Raw genomic sequence first — 7,805 nt, 5'->3', positions numbered from 1 at the left:
CTACAACCTGATAACATAAAAACATTGTTTGAAAGACACAACACCAACATGAAATAAACGCAGTTTAAGGACTGTGACTCGTCCAGGAAAAAGTCACATCCCCTAAACTTGGATGACCTCATAACTCTTATGCAGCGGGAAAGCGTAGCATACCGCGCCAAATGTTTAGTTTCCTGAAATACATGTAAGTTGGAAAAATCAACAATAATTGTTGAGCGAGTTCATGTGTAAGTGAGTAAAAAAACCTTTGTATGTATAAAATCCTAGTATGTAGCAAATAAGGAAAAAGAGATCACCAATGGTTTGCAAGGCCATTGATATGTGTGAAGTGCAAGTTGGAAGACTCAAACCTAGCGGATTTGGCGTTGGGTACAAAGTCACCCCGAGGTCCGTTATGCTGGGCCTGGGGCTGGGCTCGCTACACCCAGATAGATCTACCGCTACTGTCCCTCGGTCCTACAATGAGGATTAATGGCCTCAAGTTGCGCCTACCCACTCACATGATCTAAGTAGTAACCCTCCTTACGCTAACCATACCATGTAAAAAGTATTCGTAATCATAGTAACATGTATTTCACCCCCGCAGTTTAGAAAACTGAAAACAGTTAAGAGAAAAGGGGGACATGAACTCACAGTGGTGCGTCTCTATCAAGAAAATCTCCTGATCAATCTGCTGTGCGACGACCTACACGTACTAATTTCTATTAGACGGACGGCCGTGCCTTAGTTTAAGGTTTAAGTTTTTGGTAAATAGTTAGACAACTATTTCGTGTTTACACTTAGTAATTATTTGGTAAATATTTTCCTTCCCAAGGATGGGGGTTTTAATACATGTGCGCTTCTGTATCTTAGGAATATATTATTAAGTCTCACTTAATATATATTTTAATTCTAACTCCGAAATATAAATATTTTTCCCAAAAATATTATATTTTATTTCACATAATTTTCCCCAAAATAATACTCTTGTCAAAATACGCGTTCACTAGTATTTTTCCGAAAATGCGTAAGTTACGTTTTAAAGATCGGGTGGTATTAATAATACCGTTGTAACTTAATATTTATTGTGAAGGCGTTCGTATTATTTTGGAATCGTTAACATTCGGTAATATTATTTTTACCCTAAAAATAATATTTGTATAGCTCACAAAATAATCATAAAAATCTCACAAGTGTTGTTATGAAAAATATATATATATATATATATATATATATATATATATATATATATATATATATATATATATATATCAGATACATATTTATCGAGTTTTATTTTGTGAAAATCCCACCTCCGACACTTAAAAATGTTAATCGTGGCGAAATTTACATTTTTGAAAACAAGTTAAAAATACATTTATAATACTTGTGGTAAAAATATTTCCAAGTGTTAGATTTTTGGAAAAATTTCGTAAGAGTTTCCCCTGTAACTGGAGGTGGCCACGCTTTCAAGCGTATCATTTTCTTTTAAAATTCAAATCAACAATTTCTCAATCAACAATAAACAATATTCAGACCATCAAACTAGTCAAAATAGATATAAATCGCAAAAATACATGAACTTGTGGTTTATCTAAAATATGTAGTAATTTTTCATTACTTTTAGTGGATCTTTGTATAAATCAATCCGGTTTCTTGAAAGTCTCGTTTTTAAAGAAGTTACATCTTTACAACTTCTTGTCAACATTTACAAAAATAGTTCTTTTGTCAAAACTTTGTGTTACGCAAGTGTTTACACACTTGTGTGTTTACAAAAATCACTCTTGTTCATGTAAAACCCGGTTTAGAAAATATGATTTCTTTTGACGCTTGGTCCTTTGAAAATACCACTTGTAGATCCGTAGATCTACTAGTTTACAAGTCTATTTCATAAGAAAGATTTTTTTTACACAAGTTTATGCTTAATATGTAGTAGTGTTCATCATTTAACCCCTTTCATACTTTAACATACTCTAAGTCATGTTTCATGATCATGACTTAACCGGGTTAGATGACGATCCGAGCTACTACTAACATAAATCAACACTAAATAATCACAATAAAACAAGTCTTACAAGTTTTACACAACTCTAATGCTTTTATCCAACATGTTTATCATCTTTGTAAACTTTTAGTATGTCATCTTGTATGTTCATGATTTTTAACCGACAAAGTTCATTTTAACCACTTTAGAATAGATCAAGAAGGCGTTTAGAGTCACTTACTACTAGCTCGAGGCTAGGGAAGAAACTAGTCGGAAATCGAGTGGATAAAAGCAATGTAGCGAGGTTCTTCGCAATCCGAGTGCACCGAGCTTCCTTATGCGTGATCCTTCACCCTTGTAGATGCTTGGAATGGGAAGATAGAAATCGAAAGGTGGTGGTGGGATGCTTGTTGTTCTCAGCCAAAATGGGTAAGGGAGGGAGAGAAAAGTGGATTTTTGATGTGTGGGTTATGAATTGATTAGTGGACATATGCTTGTTCTTATAGGCAATTCTTTCCTTATTAACCAAAGGGTTTAGTGTCTAGCTGATATTAGACACATATGATTAAAATAATCTTGTAAGTACAAGGGTGTCCCCCTAGGGGACGATTTCGGTTAAGGGGGGGGGGGGCGGTTTATGGTTGCTTCTCAACTAGGTAGTTAGACATTAGTTTGATAGTTAGGAGGTTAATCCGGTTACTAGCGTGTAGTAAGTTGTGACGGGTGTTAGGGTATTCGGGGACCCTAACTGGCTCAGAAAAGGAAAAACAATGTTAATGACAATATTTTTATGTTCCGGGTATAGTCCGGTTGTTCGGTTGGATAGGGATCCGTTAAAGTGCTTAACAAAGCTTTAAAGTGTCGTTAATACTATTTTTAGTGACATAACTTATTCCCGACACTTTGGAAAGTGTCTAGTAATATTTTTCCCATGTTTTGGCACTTTATTAGTTAGCTTAATGCTGAATTTTTATTTAAAGTGCTGAATTTTGTATTTAAAGTACGTTTTAGGCACATCCGGTCACTATAACTTATACCTAGTGACGCAGTTCTACAACCCTCATATCCCTACACTCTCTACTAGTGTAGTGATCTATTCCTGGCTCATACAGGCCTTAGAGGCAGTGCCTGCCTGATGCTGGCTATATCAGCATGTTAAATGGGTTATCCGTTCATTGTGCTACTGTGCTTTTGTGCATCAAGGTTGTCACTAAAGTTCTGTATGTAAATAATAGAGTGACGGCAAATAAAGTATGATGCAAGTATGTACATGTATCAGTATTCAGGTAGCAGTTTATCCATAATTTCAAGCAAGCACAGTAATTAAGCAGAAATTAAATATTAATTAAGTCGTACGGATACCTGATTTGGTGAGGGTTGTCACACCGTCAAGGTGAATGTTGGGTAGAGACTTGGATCACTGATTGAACTAATTACAAAAGTCCTTGTCATGAGTTGTTGGTCCAATAGTCAAAAGATTTGCCCTCCCACTAGACGCAAGTTCGATTCCCGTTTGAGTCATTTTTGAGGTACATCTGAGTGAAGGGACGAACATATTGATAGTAGTACTATTGATGCAACAAATAATAGACCAAGGATAGTAGCTGGGCTGGTTAGGCAAAAGGGTTGAAGGGTTCAACTTTTCCTAATGCAGGTCGTGGGGTCCCCCCACGTTTGCAAGACGTGGAAGGAGGTTCACTAGTTTTGTTCTTGTTGTTTGCTATGGATCCTCCTTTGATAGGTGTTCAGATTCGGATGAAGGAGCAAACAGAATGTGTGTGTTGGAAGTGAAAGGAAGTGTCTTGCGAGACGCAAGTACTGATGATGTATGGCCAGAGATTTCAAGGAATCAAGACTGGCCTGGAATGTCCCAGGAAGTAAGTGAAGTGTCAAATATATAGGAGAAGGCATCTCCCAAAGAGGAATGCATTTGACTAGTGACCCTGTTTGCAGTGTGGGGCTTACCCTTTCAGGGGTTAAAGCCTTTTGACCCCTGGATAATAGAGTGTGCTCTGTGGACCTGCATTGCTTTTGCGGCTGGTGGGTTGGTGAAGTGATTCGGGGATGTGACCATTTACTGTTCTCACACTGCTTTACTTCACCTCCTCGACTTTTCAACCTTCGAACCATTTAACCCTTTGAGCACTCATGTATTTTAGTCATTTTATTTTGTCTTGGGCTACCCCCGTCATCAGCCCCCCAAGTCAGAGGTTTTTGGGGAATGCGCTCAAAGACGTCTGACTTTTATACGTGTATTTTACTGTCCAAAGGCTTCGGAGGTTCGAAGGTTTGAAGGTTGGAAACGGTTGGTGTTTTTGAATTTCAAAATTTTGACAAGACGGTTGACAAGACATGTGGCAGTTTGTCAGGCGGCGGTTATTAATTCTGCCTTTTAATAATTATCCTTTATCTCATTTGCATATTTTTATTAGAAGATCATTACTTGCTCCTTTTTCTCTCAAGTTTTCCCCCTTTTTCATATCAGGTCAGTTCCGTTTTGTTTATTTTCTTGTTAATTTGTTCATATCATGGGTGCTCGTAAGGATATGGCGAAATCCTTTTCTCGACTGACTCAAGAGGAAGTCGATTTGTTTTGTATGGAATGGGGTATAGGGACGAAGTATAGACCGGTTGCACCGGCCTGTGATATAATCTATCAATGAATGTCCTCCCGGTATGATTGCCTTATATTGTCGTCATTTTGAGTTCTCCAATCTTCGTTACCCTTTTTCCAACTTTGTTTTGAATATTTTGGAGTATTACCGAGTGTCTTTTGGTCAGATTCACCCCCTTGGTATGGCTAGGGTTTTACATTTTGAAATTTTGTGTCGGGCCACCGGGTATGACCCATCTCTGTTGTCTTTCCGTCGCTTCTTCCGGCTTGCTAAGAATGGTGATTGGTTCACCTTTGAGACCAGTCAAGTTGATACTTGTTTGATTTCGTCCATGGTTTCTACACTTGGGGTCTGGAAGGACCGGTTTTTCTGGGTGTCGGAGGAGATTATTCCTTTCAAACTTGTTTGGAGACACCCGGATGCCGTTCTGAACGAACCGGAGCCTTCTGCTTCTAACATAAACACTCGTTTTTTAGAAATTCTTAGGGAGTGCCCTTCGAGGCTTCGTCCCTTCCCTGAACATTTGTTGGTGTTGTTGGGTATAAGTAAACTGTGGGAAAAGGCTAACCGGGATCCGGTGCTTATTAGAGATGGGAAGGGTATGCATTTATTCTTTTCTTGCTCTTTTAGCTCCTTTTCTTTGTTTGCTTATGTGCTTTTTATTTGTGTTGCAGTTATGTCTGCTCCTGATTTTATCAAAAGCGATGATACCTCTGACGTTGCCTTTGATGATGTTGCTGCTACTCCCGGCGAGAATGTGGTTGTTAAGGGTTCTGATTATAGGTTTGAGGGTTCCGGGTATGTGAATGTTCCGAATGTCAAAGGCTTTACCAAGGCAACTGCTTCCAAGGGTTCCACTCGTCATTCCCAACGCCATCTGAAAGGTGTTGATCAGCCTTCTGGTTCGGAGCCTATCGACGTTAGTGATGATATTGAGGTATCAACGGATCAAGCTATGGATGTTGGCAAGGGTAAGGAGAAGGAGTTGATTGTTTCAAGCAAGAAGAATATATTGATTAAGAAAGGTACCACTCCTGTTATTGAAGGTTCGTCAGCCAAAAGCGTTGAGAGCTTCGAAGGTTCAGAGGGCCAAGATATTTATGTGCCTAACTGGGGGGTTAAGGTTGGTGATAATTTTAAAGATCCTGCTGTTTGTGCTGAAGCCCTGGCTCATTTTGCTCCTCCCGACGTTCGAAACGCCATATCTGAGATGGAAGCTGATCACCTTATCTCAAGGATGATGCTCAGTTCCTGCAACCTTTCTGCCTTTTTGGCTGAAGGTGTTACTCGTTTTGCTAAAGGGATGCAGGAATATGAAGAAGCTTCGAAGAAAAAGGAAAAAATGAAATCTTCAATTGCCGCGATGAAGAAGGAGATAGCTGGGTTTGCTGAGAAGGAAGAAGCATGGTTAAAAAAGGTTGATGATTTATCTAAGCAGCATGAGATTGAAATGAGTGATTTTAAGAAAAGCTTTGAGGCCGATCGGGAAAAGCTAAAGGCAGGAAGGGAAGCTTTGTTTGTTCAACAAAGGGCTTTCGATGCGGAGAAGGAAGGTTTGAAGGCTGCGGTTGCTCGAACCACCGGTGATAACCAATGGTTGATTGAGCATGGCTTTCAACAGGTTGTTACCTACCTTCTCCACTCCAAGGAGTTTAATTCTGCACTTGGCGAAGTTTATACAAAATTACTTAACTTGGGGAAACATCAGGGCCTCATTGCTGGGTATAAGCTTCATGAGTCTGGGCATCCTTTGGAGAAGTCTCCTTTGTTCCGTCCTGAGGCTTCCGATGTTTTTAAGGGCTCTGTTGAACAGATGGAGAGGCTGACCTATCCTTACATCCATCAAGTTTCTGCTTGTTTTGGTAAGCCTCTTACTGTTTTGCAGGATTTGAAACCAGAAGGCCTTAATGAAAAAGTCTGCTCTGAAGTCTTGGATTCTGTTTCGAGGAAGAGATCCTACTCTGGGGATAGTGATGACACCCCTTCAGACAGACCAAATGCTTCGAATGATGCAAGCTTGGAGGCTTCAGCAGTAGGTGGTGATGGTGGTGCAAAAGCGAAGAAGCTGAAGAAAGCAAAGAAGGCTAAGGGCGAAGGTTGCGGGGTCTCCAAGCCTTCTGCCGATGCTTAACGGGTATTCGTAGCTTTCTTAGCACTTAAAAACAATTTATGGTTTGTGATGTTAATCTTAAACAATATTAGGTTTTTAGGACCCTTAAGGTTCCTGTTGGTTGTGTTAGGCCTGCGTGGCCATTTGAACAATATCTTTAACTTTCAAGTCACTAGGGCTTGTTTTTACTTGCGTTTGAATGGTTGAAAGTCTTTCGGGGCTTTCTTGGTTATGATATTATGCTTAACTTTTTTCAGTGTTGTGTTTTTATACTTGTGCCTATTTTGTTAAGGCAGCTTGGTTATTTTTAAGCTTTTAAGCTTTTTGACTACCTGTAGATAGGTTGAAACTATTGAGGTTTCAAGTTGTCACTTTGGAGGCTTGAAGCCTTGAAGGCTTCTTAGTGTTTTGGCTTGGCTTTGTTTGTGTCTTTAAAATTTTTCGTTCAACTTGCGTTATTTTTGTCTTCTCATAACTTTGTCTTTGTTGAGTTTGTGTTGCCCTTACGTTTTTTATACCTTAAAGGGTTCAGTGCTGCAGTCACTTAGCCTTGGTATTTTTAACAAGAAGGCATAGCACCTATCCTATTTGCTTTCTTGTTTTTGTTTGATTTCGTAAGCCTGTTTGTTGATTATTTTTCTAAGGCTTAAGGAACATTTGGTGTAGGCTGTTCAAACCTGTCTATGAGACTTCTTTGCTATTGATAATAAGTCTCATGGAGTTGTATTGATATAGGAACCCACCCCTTATATAGGTCCATTCAACCCTTGAACCTATTGAGCGATGTGGCCTGGGAGCTCAACCCCTTACATGGCCCTTGCCATGGAGTTTCTTGCTAGGTTCTCAACCTGTTTTTAGGATAGAAAAATTTGATAAAACAACTTCATTCATTCAAGAGAAATTTTTACAAAAGGTTTTCATAGTTCAACTCTTGAAATGCAACATTGCAAAATATAAACCAATCTTTCCCGTTTAGACATGAAACCTTTTCAAGGTTTTTCCATTCCAGTGCCTTGGAAGCCTTTTACCTTCTGGGTCTACTAGCTTGTAGGATCCACCCTTATGTGCTTCAAGGATGGTGTATGGACCCTCCCATTTTGGGCCAAGTTTTCCCTGA

The sequence above is a fragment of the Helianthus annuus genome, chromosome 2 (assembly GCF_002127325.2).
Source record: "Helianthus annuus cultivar XRQ/B chromosome 2, HanXRQr2.0-SUNRISE, whole genome shotgun sequence".
NCBI lineage: Eukaryota > Viridiplantae > Streptophyta > Magnoliopsida > Asterales > Asteraceae > Helianthus > Helianthus annuus.
The sequence above is the reverse complement of the archived record's forward strand: the minus strand, read 5'-3'. Positions refer to the sequence as shown.